An 18,158-nucleotide genomic window follows, 5' to 3' on the forward strand; every position below is an offset into this window, starting at 1 on the left:
CATATCTTCCACTAGTAAAGCTAAGTCATTTTAAAGGTAACCTTCAAAGCATTTGTAAACAAAAATGAGGTGTTGGATACCACCGTCTAAATTACTTAAACTTAATCAATACTACAGATACTTCTGGTAAACCTATACTGGTACAAAAGACCCCAGTGAGGACAGAACTTATATTAACAAGTTTAGTGTCTCTCTCTAAAAGACGTGCTGTATCAGCAAAAAGGAGTCTTTTGAAGGTATAAATGCAATTGTATCTACATGGGTTTTATCAACATATCAATGGGATCATCTGCACTACAGAGCCTCTGTTGTATTCTCAGGGCCTCCTAGTGAAGAAACAGCACATGTGACTAGATTTTTTTCCCCAGCATAGCTATAACCATATGTCTCAGGATGACATAAACTAAGCCAACAAAGGCCCTCTTCTGCTGCTGTAACTGAATCGTCACCTGGAGTTTCTCTGGCATAGCTACATTGGGAGAGTGGGATCTTGCTACATCCCTGTCTGACAATCCAACATAGTTATTTATCAAACTTTATAGTTCAGAGTTAACCTTAGTTGTCTTAGTCCCTGTAACAGGACTGGTGCCCCCAAGGGTGGCCATCATACCCCATGGTGGCAACTTGACACTTGCAGTGTGCTAAGGTACCCTCCCTTTGTTCTCATCTGCCATGCCTTGATCTTGTGAATGAAATTGAGAAAGGGAGACTGCCCAAGGGTTTTAAAGTGCACCATTCCTTGTCCTTTTTATTCATGGATCCCTCTTGGACCCCACTGCTCCAAAGCACTCTTTCCTGCTAGATGGGCCTCTTGGCCCACCCGTTGCCTTATGCTCTAATCACAACCTCCAAGTTCCCATACTGCTATGCCCATGCCTTGCAGGTGTTTCCAGTTCTCACTTAGGTTGGCACCTTGCCCCACACCACTAGGTCACCTTAAGCCTCTACTCTCTTGTTCGGGGCTTTGCCTGCCCAGCTTCCACCCCACTGCTACGGCTGGTCCCTCTGGCCTAGATCCACTTAACTGGGCCTGGCTCCTTGGGCACCAGTCCTTGCTTCACCTTCTCGGGCTGTTATCATGACCTCTCCTGGGCTGTGGGCCCCTGGGCCCCAACCTCTTGTGAACTCTCTTGCCCTGTTTCTTCTCTCTCAGGCAACTCTGGGCTCCCTGGCCCCTGTCTGTGCTTTGAGCCTGACCCTGGGCTCAAGGCAGTCACGTGCCTCTCAGGTACTAAAAGGATCTTCAAGCCACCCCTTTCTAGTCCCACCCAAACCATCAGTTTAAACTATAAACAAAATCATAAGCCCTCTGGCTGTAACACAAACTGCCTCACTCTAGTCATGTGCTGCTGCAAGCCATGAAACCCTTAGTTGCATGGTCCCTGGCAGCTCAGAAGACATTCAGGCACTCCTCAGTAGCCTCTCAGCTTAGGAGCATTTTGCCTTTCGATCTGCGGGGTCAGACTGGTCCATGCTTATTTGCCATTCAAGCCCTGCCCACAATTAGTCTGGTGATCTATCAGTTGCCTGACCACAGGTCTGTTTATTAAACCCAGTCTTACTAGCTGCCTTTGTATGGTTCACAAAAACTCTTCCCTTCAAGGTCCCATTCCTCTTTTTCTGTAGCAGGGTAAAGGTTCCCTGTTACAATCCTATAGGAATTAGGCAACTGGTTGTCTGGTGCTTATGAAAATTTTACCCTGGGGTTTTTTCTGGGGGGTGGGGTTAGATTTATTTATTTTTATAATAGAAGTAGCTATTGTTGTTATATTCTATTCCAACTGACATTTTTACCCTCACATCATCAGGAATATCAAGTTTAGTCTTCAACAGTGAACCTATTAAAAGGCTGAATGATATATATTGCTTATTCCTATGCATTAATAGAAAAGGAAGGGTAATGAATCAACCACCACTGAAATTAAATCAGTGGTAAAATAATAATAATAATAATAATAAGAAGAAGAAAAACTGTTTCAAAGAGTGCAACTAAAATCTTTTAATTTCACAGTTTATCAGCTTTCAGTCTATGGTGATGTTATGATTCACCTCATTCTCTAGATACAAGAGTCTGCTACCCTAGAAAAAAACCTGAATTTCTAAGAAGGAAGCTTTTAAAAATGATAGCATTAAGAATTTAATTTCCCATCATTAAGGGGCAAAGAAGTCACATCTTTTCAGATTTTAAACCTGTCAATCCTGCACCTTTCTCAGGAACTAAGTTTGATTTTTTTTTTTTAAATGTGGTGTTTATTTCTACTCTAAAATGGGAGAAGTGTTAATAGTGGAACCATTTTAGTGGAAACTAGTTACCTTGGAGCCTGCTTTAACAGCCTGGTTCATGAAATAAAAATGAAGCTAGTGTCAACTTTAAGCTTTTATATGTCATGTTTTTACAGTGCTGATGTGTTTTTAAAATAAACAGGTGGTAGCATTGTGCTGCAGCAAAACAATGTATTGTGATGCATCTTAAACTGATTAGATGCAGTACTTTACAGCCTATTGCTTCAACAAGGGATTTGCCAGTGGTATCTTTCTATCTAATCTATCTATCCTATTTTTTTTTATTTTCTTCCTTGTATTACCGGAGAGAGGAAGTTATGACTCAGTTAGCAAATTGCTGCTCTTAAGCTAGAGAAAGCCTTTAAGTGGAAATTAGCATTATCGATGGACAACATGATTCGTGCAATACATTTGCTTTAGAAAGCTTCACTGACAGAAAAATGAGTAGGTGCCCTATTTTGCTTCTTTCTAGAAAAAAAGAGGCGTGCATTTTCCCTGTTTGATTTTAACTTAGAAATTCAAGTCCTGCCTAGTTTAGTAAATTGCAATGACTGATGAATGAGTGAGTTGTAGTTCCTATCTGCTCCTTTACTAGGTCCATAAAAATATACAGGAGACAATGGGGTGGCAAGGAACCAATTCTTTAGCATGAAATTTTCTCAGCTTACCCTTCTTTAGATTCCAGAAGGTTATGAGAAATGCAAGGAGAAGGATTTGACATAAAAGTGGGAGCTATTGCAACCTTGAAGCTAGTTTAATACTAGTATCCATCAGTTTTGGTTAGCGAGAGCTATGCGAATGCCACTTGAATGAACAGATGCTCACAGAATTTGGCATATCCTGATGTTCCCTTGGATGTTTGAGTCTGTCAAAGCCAACCCTAGCATAGTGATACCGTCATTATTAATGTCACACAAAAATGAAGGAAAGATATCATCTTGGGTGGTAAAACTGCCTTTAAATTCATGCTAAAGCCTGGGCTTCCTCATCTAACTATTAGCGAATGAAAATAGGAAATTAAATGCTAAAAGAGGCACTGCATTTGGAAAGCATCTACCATACTGTTGGCCATGACCCAACCTAAATAACATTTCTGATTGCCTTATCCTCCATATAAGTTACTCATTCAGAGAAACTGCTCTTGTAGGCACAGGTGGCTGGAATTTGCACAGTCCTGTATAAGTAAAGGTTACTCATAGCTAGTGACTCAGAAGGAGGAGTATGTTAGTTAATGGGTGCATCTACACATTTACTGAGGAGTTGCCTAATTAGTTCTAAAGTAAATGTCTCACTGTCTACACAAGTAGCACTATTAGGCTGAAGCAAACTAATGAATTCCATTGCAGGTTATTACTTGTAAAATACAAGTAAAATCCTGCAGTGGAGTTTTTTTAGTTTGCAGCAACACGTGTGTAGATGCTGACAGGGGTGGCTGAGGCACAAGAGTGCTACAGTGTGGAGGCTGCCTGCTGGTTAGCCCTACACTGGAGTACTCATGTGCACCATCCAGCACCTCTGCAGTAAATTGAGTAAAATTGGAGAAGCCCTGGATTGGCAGGCTGACCCCCCAGGTACCCTACTAGCTGTGGATGCTCCAACCCAGCTCAACGTACTGCAGCCACAGGTGCGATAAACTCTGGCATGATGTGCACTGGAGTTTATTGCTTCAAACTAACTGCATGTGTGGACGCAACCAAAGGTTTGGAAAGTGGTTTATACTTCGCATTAAGAGTATAAATGGAGGCCAAAGTGCCCTGGAAGACGGCATAGAGTGCACCCTCAGAAAGTCCACGGATGAGGGGGGAGTATTACTCTGGAGGGTAGGGTTAGGATTCAGAAAGACCTGGACAAATTAGAGGTTTGGACCAAAATAAATCTTATGAGGTTCTATAAGGACAAGTGTAAAGCCCTGCACTTAGGAGAGAACAATCCCATCCACTGGTACAGGCTAGGAACTGATTGGCTGGGCAGCAGCTCTGCAGAAAAGGACCTGGGGGTTACAGTGGACAATAAGCTGAATATGAGCCAACAGTGTGCCCTTGTTGCAAAGAAGGCTAATGGCATGCTGGGATACATGAGTAGGAATGTTGCCAGTAGATCAAGGGAAATGATTATTCCCCACTCTTCAGCACTGGTGAGGCCACATCTGAAATCCTGTGTCGTTTTGGGCTCCCCACTACAGAAACGATTGGGACAAATTGGACAGGGTCCAGTGGAGGGCAGTGGAAATGGTTAGGGGGCTGGGTCACATGTCACATGAGAAGAAGCTGAGGGAACTGGTCTTATTTAGTCTGGAAAAGAGAAGACTGAGAGAGGATTTAATAGCAGCCTTCAAATACCTGAAGGGTGGCCTGAAAGAGGATGGAGACTGTTCTCAGTGGTGGCAGATGACAGAACAAGGAGCAATTGTCTCAAGTTGCAGGAAGGGAAGTTTAGATTAGATATTAGGAAAGACTTTCTCACTACAAGGGTAGTAAAACACTGAAACAGGTTACTTAGAGAGGTTATGGAAGCTCCATCCTTGGTGGCTTTTCAGACCTGGATAGACAAAGCCTTGGCTGGGATGATCTAATTGGGGTTGGTCCTATTTTGAACAAGAAGTTGGAGTAGATGACCTCCTGAGGTCCCTTCCAACCCTAATTTTCTATGATTCTATGAGAGTTGCCTTCTCCTACCTACTTTTCCCATTGCAAAAAGTTCTCCAGCTCTTCTGCCAGGATAGCTCCAACAGACCTGCCTTCCCTGCTTCATCCTTAACTTCTAGAATCATAGCATCCTTCATGCGAAGGAAGAGATATCTGAGACTGAGATTATGGTTATGGTTGTAAGAAAACATCAAAGGGGGTGAAGATTTATAGTTTACAAATTTCTCTGTGCCTTCTCTAAACCTGAAGCCCATGAAAACTGGCTTGCAAATCCCACCTGAGTGTAATCAGCAGAGAACAACATCACTGAGAGACTTGGGAGCAAAGTCACAGACCTGGGTCATCCATCCATCTGTGTATAAATTCACTCACTGTTTCTGGTTGTTTGCCAAGTACTGGAATCTCCCCTGAGGCCAAACCTGCTTTTTTGCTAATGATCCCAAGATGAGAAAATAGGGACCACTGACCCTTTGGATAGGAAAGTGGGTTAGTACACTAAATGGCATATTTCACTTGGGGTCTTGGATAGGTTTTATCTAGCGCTCCTATTCTCACGTTGTAAGAGAAGGAAGCAGGAGCTTAGGACACACAAACAAGACATTTCCTTTTATAAAAAGAAGTGGGAATCAATTTTTTCCTATAACTGTCTATGCATTAGGATCAGCAGTAAAACATTAGGTGAATTGTCAGCACTTGGCCAACATGCGATGAATTTATACATGAATGGATAGATGGGCCTTGCTCCAAAATCTTAGTCATGTTGAGCATCTCTGATGGTTATACTCAGGTGGGATTTCTTCACAATCCCTACCTACTTTTAAAAAATAAAAATGGATGCTTGTGACTTCAAGAAACAAAGACTTAACCCAAGAAAGAGTCTGCAGAATCTGCTTCTTCATTTTGCCCTGGTAGGCAGACCCCCTGTCTCCATTCATTGGGAAATACAGGGTTGGGGTCTTTGCTCTTATACTCCTTATGGTGGAGAAGCACTGTGTTTATGCACAGCATAGAATGATAAACAATAACCGACTGCATGCTAATAATAATGTCCTGGCTGTTCAGTATGCCTTTGCACTGCAGTACTGGACCATCCTAGAACATAGGTTGGTATTAATTAATTAAGTTAAAACCAGGTGGCTACTGTGCTGATATCATGCCAGAAAACTTCACCCTATTCATAATTCAAGCCAAGACAACAGAAAAAGAAACTAGAGAATGCTTAAGTAGTTCTCAGCAGTGGAAAAACTTACTTTTCACAAAAGATACTTTGTGAAAAAAACAAAAGAAAAGAAATATATTTACAATCCAAATCCAAACAGGGAGAAAGACATGTCCAATTAAGTTTGTGCACAAAAAATCATAGGAAAGTAAGGCTGAGCCTCAGGAGGCATATTGCCCCCAAAATGTAGAGTACTCTAATCTGCCAGAGGTAAAGCAGGGGGACAAGGGTCCTATAAATATCTTGCTGCTTCAAAGGTTATTAAATACCCGCAAGATACCCAACTACAGAGGAAGAGCAGTCCATGGTAACCTGACCATAGGGTGAAAGTCCTTCCTGATCCCAAATGTCACAATTGGTCTAACCCTGAGTGGAAAGGCAAGACCCTCTAACCAGGAACCTCTGGGTCTTAGTCCCAAAAGGAGCATCAGCACAGTCAGTTAAAATACTCAGCCCTGGCTGCAGCCAGTGCTTCTGAGGAAGGCAAAAAACCCCCTCCCTGATATTGTAGCAAATACAAAGGAACATAATTCTTTCTCCGCCCTGTGTGGTAACCATCAAAGCCCAGAAGCATGAGAAACTTGAAACACTCACTGCTCTTCTACCTGAGGACAGCAAACAATACAGATTTCTCCAGCTTTCACAAAGAAGTGTGTGGAGGTTGAGACCCTCTAGAAATTTTCCAACTGGTCTAAGGTTCAGGAGGGAGAGGAAGGAGAACTGAGGAGGAAAGGGAAGGACTAGGTAAACTGTTTTTTTACTAAAAAATACATTCCCACCCCTTCCCCAACCATTTCTGACTCTGTCTCTCCCCCCTCTATCCCTTATAATTAGTTATAGGTAAGCTAAGTTCTTATACTCCCTTATAGTAACAAGCCCCTTTTATAATGTAAATAGTGTTCTGTTATGTTTGTATTGATTTTTACTGTTTTGTATTGTATTGTATTATGTTCCTATTATGTTTGTATTGATTTTTTACTGTTTTATACTGAATTTATATGATTTAGGCCTGTGCCTGTAAGGTAATGTCAAGTTTCCATTTTGTATGTCAAGTCTCCATCTTGTGTCCCCTACCCGGGATAACCTATTGTATAGTATGTTGTAACTGTGACTCATGTCTAACCGCTATAATGTAAATTGGTTCCTGATGAATGAGGGTGCTTGAGGCATAATGGTAGCAACCCCACCATTGTATCCCACCAGACAATGAGGACACCTGGATCTGCATACATGCATCTGAGCAAGACTGACTTTGCTTGGACATGTCCTTCCCACAGGTGACACATGTAGCCCACCCCTATAAAAGGGGTGGTAAAGTATGACCTCTTTGGGATGCCCTCTCCATCAGGACCAGCACTATGCCATGCCACCTATCCACCCAGACACCTGGCCAGCAACTGCCCTCTGGACAACACCTTGCTAGAGAAGACCGTGACTGGCCATCAAGAATCAACTCTCAGCCTGGGATAGGTAGCTATCACCCACCTTCTTCCCCCAAGCAAGGGAGCTGAACCCTGTCTCTACATACGTAGACCTCAGATCCCTCCGTTAATCCTGTCCTCTCCTGCTACCATTAACTTTGTGGGGCTGTGTATTGTGTTGCCTGTTTAATAAAACTGTTATTTTGGAACCCTGAGTAGGGTTTTTGTCTTACTGACTCCTGGCCCTACTCCAATCTCTGCTCTCTGCCCCTCTGACCTTCATTCTGTCTCTCTCTGTCTCTCTTTCTCTACCATCTCGGCTCCCTCTCTGCCACCTCCAAAACCTTGGCTTGTTCCCTCACTTCCACCCCAGCACCTTGATCCCAAGTGACACCAGCACTGTGATCCCGAGTAACCCTGAGCCCAAGTTACCCCAAATGCCCCCTAGTGTTAACACACAGCCACGGAAGTGCGTGTTTGTGTATGTGCATGTGTGTATGAACCCATAGTGGTGTATGTGTAGCTTGTGTGTGTGTGCATATAATTTTGTATCATGCCCTCCTGTCTAACGGCACAATATTGAGATCCTGAGTGTTGATCTGGCACATGTCAAGTCAATAGTATGGGGTGCAAAGGAGAGGGCTGTGGATCAGGCACTCAGGCACCCGGCTTTTGCCCAGATAGTTTTCCCCCCCCCCCCCCCCCCCCATGGTATCAGCCTCATGTGGTATTCTCTATCTGTTAGAACAATTTGGGTATCTCCTTTAAGGTTTTCTGCCCCTTTTGTATATTCTCTAGTTGCTGGAGAATTTAGATATTTATATCAGACCAAAACTAAAGACAGGAAAAAAAGTACCCAGTGTGAAGCTCGGCAGACTTGGAATATCTAACTAGTCAGAATTAAGAAGAGTGTTGTAGGTATATTAAGTGCACTCCCTGAAAGGCTTTGAGCTCTTCACACTCACTTACACTTTATTGTTCTCATGATGCTTTAAAATAAAAGTAACTAGCATCTCTCAATCTTTTTGTCAAGAGCCAAGAAGTTTTTAATGTGGGTCACTGGAAAACTGGATTGAATTTGAAGTCATAAGTTTTGTGGACTTTTATTTTAAAATATACTTTATGCAGAACACCTGGAATTAAACTCTAAGTAGTACTTATGAAGAGGGAGTAAATTTAAGTCTCAGCACTGACAGAATTAAGGCAGATGAAGTTTTTTATAGTTCCACCTGAAATCTGTACATGAACTTGACCACACTCTTAGAATCTTTTCCCTGCTTAAATATATAGCTCTTATTAAAGACAAATTCTAATACATATACCTTTATTACCAATATGTCCACATGAGGAGATTGATAGATGAGACCATGTATTATCTCCATAAAATCCTTCTTGAATAAGGCTGAACCATTAACAAGAACATTTTTATTGAATTCCAAAATGTTATAGAATTGGAGAAGATCACCTAAGCAAGAGCTTATTATGACTATTAAAATAATTGCTATATTATTGTAATAAACTGGAAACACTTAAGAATTTATCCAATTTATTCTAAAGCTAGATAAATTGTCAATGTTGATAATATAAAAATTATGGTAGAAGAAGGACTAGAATCAAATGGTGTTGTTAAAATATCATGTTTATTGGTATAAAACATGTGGAATGAATTTCACCCTTTTCTTTTTCTTATACAGCACCTGATCTGGGGAAGTTCTGAATACTCTTTCATACCCTTTAACACTTGTTAATTTAATTTATTATTGATCCATTTTTTCTTCCATTTCTCTATGTCTTTTCCCTGCTTATAGTCTAATGTGGCCCCAATTAAAATGTCTGGTTTGTGGGTGCTGATTGATGGAATCCCCCAACTTCTTAACAAATATGTGATTGCCAAAGATGAGGATTTTAGGCAATAATCAACAGGGCTGTGCAAAATGACTGTGTTTCGTTTCGGTTTTGGATTTGGCATTTCAGAGGGACAGTGTTTCATTTCAGTGTTTTGAATCATTGTCCCATTGTGTTTCGTCTGAAACTGTTTCGGAGCAGTTTCGGAATTTCTACTGTGTTTCGGTGTTTTGGCCATAGGTTATAATGGGGATTCACAAAACTGCCTATAACTTTGTCATTTATTGCCTGATTTGGATGAAACCTGCAGAGATGCTAGCCCCTGCTGAGTCCATGAAGTCTGCCAAGTTTCAAGGAGACAGTTATAAGGGTTTTTGTGAAACTGGACCTCAAACTGTTCAAAGCAAAACTAGTATCACTTGCCGGCAGTGGCAGCCTGCTGTCATCCTGCATGCAGATCTGGGGGCCCGCTTCCCCCAGGAGGAGTCTGGCACAGCCCCGCATCCTTCCCACAGGGCGCAGGCCCCAGGATCGGCATGCAGGATGACAGCAGGCTGCCACTGCTGGCTGGGACCAGCACCAGCACTAGCTTCTTCCCGGCGCTCAGCGTGGGCTGTGCCGGGCAGACTCAGGTGCTGGCCCCAGCACCCGAGGGTGCTGCAATCCACATGCTCTGTAGCTGGTGAGTGCGGAGTTTAAGAAAAAAAGAAAAAGCCCCACACTCACTGGCTCTGACAGTGGCAATTGGGGCTCCTAAGGGCTCGTGGCAGAGCCTCCTGCACAGCACAGGGCAGCGGGGATTGGTTTTCCACCTGGCACCCGTGTGTGCAGTGCAGCTCAGCAGGGTGCTGCGTGGTGTCTGGGAGCTGGGGCAGCTTCAGCAGTCAGCTGGAGCTCCCAGTTCATTCCCCAGCTCTCTAATAATTTCCCCAGGTGTTCCTTCTAGCATTCTAGAAGGAATTCTAGCATTCTAGAATGCTGCTAGAATTCAGGAAGGACTCTCCAATTGATACGATCAATAAATTAAAACAAGGCAGAACAAGTGTACAAGCAACATACCTGTTTTCAAGGTCAGTTCTCATTAGAGATAAAAGGCCAAGTGTTCCAATTGTGCATGTCTGGATTTACAGCAGCATAACAGAATTTGGCTCAGAATAAGAAACATTAAGGAGCTCTTTGGGGGATGACTGATTCCATTCACATTTTTCTCCATCAGTTATTTTCTTAGTTTATTTTTGTTAGCTCTTGTTAATTACAGGCAGTAGGGAACTCAGCTGGGACTGACTGTAATTCACCCTGGCAAGGTGTTTCCAGCAATTAGATCTGTTTGAGTGAGAAGGTTTTGTAACTTTAGTTCTCAGGGCACTGACTGTACAAAATTAGAGTTATCCCTTAGGGAAAAAAGGGGCCTGATGTCAAATATGCTGTGCGTTTTACCATTTCTGTCATCTTTTGCACCACTTTATAATCTCATTGCTTAAAAAGAAAAGTCCTGATGAATTTTGGTTCTGGGCCTCTGACAGGCACAGCACAAAACTTGCAACTTAGATGCAGTAATAAGTCATGTGGCTTAACGAGCTATGAACCCCAGATTATTTAGTTAGCTCCAGAGGGCTGCTGAAATTTCAGCAGCCCGTTCTGAGATTCCTATGGGTAGCAGCTCGTTGGAGAATATCTTAGCTTTGTGCTCTATAAGTAAAAATAGATGTTGCCAAATGAAGCGCATAAAGCTGTGGTAGGATGTCCCGTCACAGTTTATCTGCTTTATCGGGCAAAACATTTCCTGGGTTCCATGCCGCCACACTAGGATCTGCATGGGCTTTTCCTATTTGCAGCACTGTGTCCTGAGGGAATCCTCAGGCAGATCTCCATAATCAGGGAAGGCCCAACAAAGAGGTGGTGCATCTCTCCCAGAGACACATCTTTGAGCAGGAAAAGCTGCATAGGTGCTCCAGGGCCTTGAGAGTCCCAGTCCTGCATGGGAATACTTGGGGTCCCCAGAATGGGGCTCCTCAAACCCTTAGAGCACCTGCCAAGAGTGTCTGGAGAGGATGGGGGGCTCCAGGCTGCCTGCACTTTCCTGCAACAAAACAAAGAGGTGTTTGCTGCAATAAAGCAGCATTATTTAATGCCACCTTTTGTCCTATCACTAATGTGGTGCAAAAAAGTGTACGGACATCTATTTGCTTGCCATTTGTGCTGTCAGAAACATCTGTTTCTATGCCCCCACCTCTACCTCCTTACAGCTATCCTGTCTCCAGCTAGTCTCTGACACCATGCCAGAGTTTTAAGAAGAGGCCTATATGGATAACATACTGTCTTGTGCAAACTCTGCCTCGGGGAATTTTACCAAAAGCATTTGTGAGGCTAGAATTATTGGGGTTTGTTTGTTTGCTTGCTTTTTTGCTGCTGCAGTACAATAAAGAGATAACAGTAGAGGGGAGAAAACACTATTTTTTCTCTCATGGTTTTCTCCTGAACTATCTAGCTTGCTTTTTTTTTTTTTTTTTTGTATGGGTCCATATTCCTGATCAGCAATCTTATGTGCAGATCATGAGCCCTCTACCCAGCTGGGTGTAGTGGGGTGAGGTACTGGGCAGAAATCCTCCTTCCTTGTGCTGCAGAGCAGCTGTGAAGATGTTATCACAGCTCTAGTTATACATCTTTGTCCTCTCCCAGCTGGCTCCCATGCTCTCTTCCGCAGCACGAAGCCAGAAGCCCTCAGGAAATTTCAGCTGGTACAGCACTATCTCCCTTCAGATTACAGTGAGCTCATCACACCTGTGCTCCACTCACTACACTAATTTCACATAGAATAATGTATCAAGTTCAAGTTCTTTATCCTTATTTCAAAGCACATTTCTTGGACTTTGCTGATACAACTTGTACTACAATATACGTATAGCTAAAATCAGACAGACAAAAATATGTTGTATGAACTATTTCTTCTCCTGGAGAGAAGAAGAAAGCAGCAAGGTCCATGCACAACCAATTGTTAGTCACATTGATTAATGAATGACTAGAAGAGGTTCTGTTCCCATAATGATAAGGGTAGCATCAGAACCTGATTAGAATAACAGTTCCAGCCCAATAAGTGAGGTAACTGCAGCTGGCTCAAAAAGATACAGAGTTTTCACTTAAATTTTTTTTCAGGTTTTCCCTAAAAAACCCCCTAAAGTTCCTATTCTTACAGACCAGAAATATTCTTATGAAAAGCTATGTGGAGCTAAAAATCACTTTTTCATTAAAACTTCCCAGTTCTGTAATTTTCCAACCTGCACTATTACAGTTCTTTATCTGTCAGCAGGCACAATCTGTGCCCACTGAAGAAAGTAATGATGTCTGGAATGGAACAGCATTCCTCTTCTTTTTTCAGTGATATCACTTATCACTGTGCCCTGGGGTAGATATTCCAATCTTGCCCCTCTTACACTGTAACTTTTCAAGGTAACATATAGCAATTGTAATAGTTTGAAGGACACTACTAGAGAGGGTTTATGCTTCTCAGGTCTAGTACCTGATATGTCCTTTCTACTCCATTATTTGAATAGAAATTATTAAGAAATCTTTTGGCTAAGTGGCCAGAGTCCCGTCTGTGTCATGTCCCATTGAAGTTTCATAGTTTCATAGTAGCTAGGGTCAGGAGGGACCTAAACAGATCATCTAGCCTGTGCCCCTGCCACAGATAGGAATGAATGCTGGGTTCACAAGACCCCAGACAGGTGATCATCCAACCTCCTCTTGAATTTGCCCAAGGTAGGGGTGAGGACCACTTCCCTGGGAACCTGGTTCCAGATTTTGGCCACCCTAACTGTAAAATATTGCCTTCTGATCTCTAACTTAAACCTATTCTCCATCAGCTTATTACCATTGTTCTTTGTCACCCCAGGTGGTGCTGGGGAGAAAAGGGCTCTGCCTATTTGCTGTTGATCTCACCTGATGAGCTCGTAGGCAGCCACTAGGTCCCCCCTCAGCCTCCTCTTGCTGAGGCTGAACAGGTTCAGGTCATTCAGTCTTTCCTTGTATGGCCTGTCCTGCTGCCCTCTCACCAAGTGGGTGGCCCTCCTCTGAACCCTCTCCAAGCTGGCCACATCCGTTTTGAAGTGCGGCGCCCAGTACTGGATGCAGTACTCCAACTGCGGCCTGACCAAAGTCACATGGAGGGGGAGTATCACTTCTCTGGACTGGCTTGAGATGCACCTTTGGATGCATGACAAGGTATGGCTGGCTTTGCTGGTTATGGTCTGGCATTGGCGACTCATGTTCATCTTGGAGTCAATAATGACTCCAAGATCCCTTTCTGCCTCTGTGCTTTCAAGAAGGGAACTCCCCAGCCTGTATGTATGCTGTGGATTCCTTCTCCCAAGGTGCAGCACCCTGCACTTATCTATGTTGAACCCCATCCTATTCTCATCTGCCCACTTTTGTAGTCTGTCTAAATCTAGTTGCAGCCTCTCTCTCCCTTCAAGTGTGTCTACCTCACCCCACATCTTAGTGTCATCAGCAAACTTGTACAGCGTACTTTCCACCCCCTCGTCCAAGTCACTGATGAAGATGTTAAACAGTGTGGGCCCAAGGACCAAGCCCTGGGGGACCCCACTGCTCATATCTCACCAGGTTGAGTAAAACCTGTCCACCACTACTCTCTGGGTATGCCCCATCAGCCAATTTTTTACCCATCTGACTGTGCAGGCATCAATGCTGCAGTCACTTAATTTATTGATAAGGATGGGGTGAGAGACAGTGTCAAAGGCCTTCTTAAAGTCTAGAAAGACTATGTCCACAGCAACACCATCATCCAAGGAATTAGTTACTCTGTCCCTCTGTTCATCTGCAATATTTCTCATGTAGCTCCTGCTAAGCTTCTACAATTATAGTATCAGTTAGTCTTGCTCTCCATAGTTCTTGGTTGCATGCTTTTATTTTTACAAGGACAGTAGCCCTTGTAAGTCCAACACAGTTTAAGAACAATAACCCCATCCTGAGGTAATCTGCTGGGCCAATTTGTTTGCAATAACCTTTTGCAAGCTCTCTTCCCTTTAAGAATGTAGCCTACCATACTCTCAGTGGATACATCTACACTTTCATTAATGTGCCATAGTTACTGCACATTAAGTTTAGTACTTGTATAACCAAGTACTAAATCAATGTGCAGTAACTGGAATTACTGCACAGTAGCACCAGCACACAGGTTTTCACAGATGTTAACTGTGCAGTAGCTTAATACTGCTGCACAGTAGCATATTAGGATGGTTTTTGCATGGCACATTACTGCTCAGTTAGCATCTCATGTAGACATGACCAGTACCTTCCATTCAGAAGGTGTTACTACAGCATATGCAGGCATATGAGGCAATAGCACTCAAACTGAAGCAGCAAAGACTTAAGCACGTCAGGTAAGCCTGCCAGGAACAGTGGGAATATACCCAAGTGGCTAGTCTACGTTGATGTTTGCGCCACCATGTCTTCGCTGTTGTTGGTACCCAAGTTCGCTGACATATTGCTGGCTGGTGTACCTTACATGTGTTGCAGGATTGACCCCTCACTGCAGCCCAAACGTGCCATTCTTCACTGGGAAATCTATTCAGGCTGTTGTCTGCCCAATGTTTGGCTTTGGGCTTAGGTCAGGCCCTGCTGCTTCTCAGAGGTTCTGCAGACATGTAACCAAATGTTCTGACATTTGCAACCTGATCTACTTGTGGTTTTTCAGCTTTTGATCCATTTGTAATCATCCTGGTTCCCTGCTGTGTCTTTGTGTCACTTATGAGCCTGACCACCGCTTGCTTTCCCTGCCACATAGTTCCACAACTTGTCCTGAAGTGCTGCAGTCCTCCATAAGGGAAAGAAAGAGAGGGAGAGGTCACTTCCCGGGTCTTATACTTTTCAATGAATTTCTGTTGTCTTATGTGCCTGCTAATTCATTTTAGAGGTTGGGAACATTCAGCTAGGAAGGGAATGATTAAAATTGCTCCCAGTTTTAGCAGATTCATCACCTCTCCTTTTTCATGTGGTTGTAGACAGGTAAAAGAATGGAAACATTGTAATATTATCTAGACTCGCCACAAAAATAACATGACATTCCAAAAGTGCTCTTATAGTGTTTAGGTTGTAAGATAAATACAATGTATCCAGAATATAAGACCAAGTTAATTATTCAGTGCACACTGCTTGGATGTACATACAAGCTTCCCCTAGTAAAGAAGTCTCTGCAAGCAATCATTTTTCCTCTGTTTGTGCTGCAGAAATACATTTGAAGTTAAGTTTAAGCCTTCACATTGTACAAAAGACATAAGACTAGGAGATGCAGTTCTATGAAATGAAGTCATTGATTCTCCCTTCAGTTTTTATCATATTTGTACAAAGTTTTTATATGACAAAAACTGAAGGGAGAAGCAATGACATGATTCCATAGAACTACATGTCCTAATCTTATATCTTTTATACCAAAATGTATAGGTACCATTGCCAGTGGTGGCAATGAGCTCCCCTGCCTGGCCCCACTCTGCCCTGCCATGCATTGACCTGTCCACTGGGCCACAGAGGCCCTGGGGGGAAGGCAGCAGGGTGGGGAGCCTGAGCCCATCTTTTATCATACAAGTAAGATAAAAACTGAAGGGAGAAGCAATGACATTATTCTATAGAACTGAATCTCCTGCTTTTAATATATGCTTCTAAATAGTGGGCCCAGTGGTTAGCAAAAGATTAAAAACTACAAATTCTCTGATTAAAAAAAACAAAATCCATGATTAAAATGAAATGCCACTATACGTACAGATATAAATTGAACATAAGGATATATTTACAATTTTAAAGCAAATTGGAAGCCTACCAGTGCCTTAATCACTATACTATAATATATTCTAAGTACCTATAAATTTTGGTATTTGATTTTGGATTTTTTATTATGGAAAATCAGAGCTCCCTCTGCCCCTTCACTCACCAGAATGCACGTCCAGGCCCTTACTCCCAAGCCACAGTCCCCCAGCCCTGCTGGTGCCCCTCATTCCCCTCCACAGCCTTCCAGCTCTGCCGGTGCCCCTCATTCCTCACTCACAGCCCCTCTCACCTGCCCAGCCCTGATGGAGTGGGCCTCCAGCTGCCATAGTTATGGAGCCAAGGACCTGGATCTCTAGCTCCTGCCATCCCAGCAGCACCCGAGCCCTGGCTGCTACCTGTGGGAGGTGGCAGCTGATGCAGCAGACTAGAGCACAGAGTCCAGCTCCCCTCCCCTATGGACAGCATGGCCAGAGTGTAGGCTCCCTGCTGTGGGCTCAGGCTTCCCACCCTGCTGCCCTCCTGCCAGGGCCTCCATGGCCCAGTGGATGGGACCCAGCATGGCAGGGCAGAGAAGCTCATTGCCTCTACTGGGAGTCTCGTGCTGCCATGGTGAGGTGTCCCCTTCCCACCCAGCAGCAGTGAGGGGCACAACTCTGCGCCACCCCTGCTGCTGACAGGTGAGCAGGGGGCACCTTGTCAGGGCATGGGGTTGCAGTGGCAAAGAGCTTCCCACCTGGCCCTGCTCTGCTCTGCCACTTTGGGCCCCTTCTGCTGTCCCAGGGGGAGGGCAGCAGGGTGGGGAGCCTGAGACCACAGTGGGCAGCCCACACCTATTTCTGCCTCCAGCCCACACACAAATCTGAGGGGCACGTGCCCCCCATAGCCCTCCATGCCCCATGAATGACTCACCGGTGGCCCTGTCCCCCTCTTCGGCAGAGCCCTGCGGCCACACGTTCTGGCCCTGGGCCCCAAGCCCCATGTACCGCTCAGGCTGGGTAGCAGCCCCAGCCAAAACTTGCTCAACTCCCTCCCTTCCTGCCTCCCTCTCATATGGGGGGCCTCAATCCACCCTCTCCCTGCCAGACCTACTTGCAGGAGCTGCTCTCCAGGCTGCCTGGCAGCCATCTGCATGTTTGACTGTGCACATGGTGCCCCCTGCCTGACGGCCTTTCTCCAACTTCCTCCAGCCCCTTGCAGGCTAGAACTCTGCCAGCCTGCAGGGAGCTTTTTGCAAAAGTCAAAAATCTGCTGTTAAAATGTAAAATCTGTGTTTCTCCTGGTTAAAAGGGAAAATTCACATTTTCCCCAATTTGTCCATGGGAAACGAAATACCTGGATCCCTGCTGATAAGAGTTTTACTCCATTTTCTAATAATGAAAATAAAAACTGGAACCCTGGACACCCAAAAAACCCCCTGAGGTGCTCTAGCCACTGGGTTATGCAGTCATTTTCCCACAGGAGATGAAGCTCCTGAGCAGGGATTAACCATAAACCAGTTGCCTACCAGCTCAACAGATCTGTAGTTAGCAGGCATTACAGATTATTATACTTATTATGTTATTTTTTGTTTCCTTTGAACCGAATGAAATTTTTTGATGCTGTATTGATTATTAATGCTTAATAAAATCTGCTTAGAAAACTTAAAAGTGTTTATTGGTTAAGCTAGTAAGACTAACAAGACTATGTGGACTAGTTTAGATACCAGAATCAGTCTTGCTACTGCAACATGGAGCTTAGTGCAAACTAATCTTCTCAGGTGAATTCCAAATCTGTAAATTCCCACAGTAAAAGTGTTATAGAGCCCCTTTTCATGAATAGGTTTTAAGCTCAAGTGGCCCCACTAATCTCTATTTTGATAGTGCAGAAAAGAGGGAGAGAGAGAGGCAGTCTACCCAAATAATATTTCCCATCCCTACATGTCTTTTCATTCTTTGACTGAGTTCATTCTGACAGTGTATCAAGAGTTAT

This window comes from Alligator mississippiensis, chromosome 3 (genome assembly GCF_030867095.1).
Source record: "Alligator mississippiensis isolate rAllMis1 chromosome 3, rAllMis1, whole genome shotgun sequence".
Lineage (NCBI taxonomy): Eukaryota > Metazoa > Chordata > Crocodylia > Alligatoridae > Alligator > Alligator mississippiensis.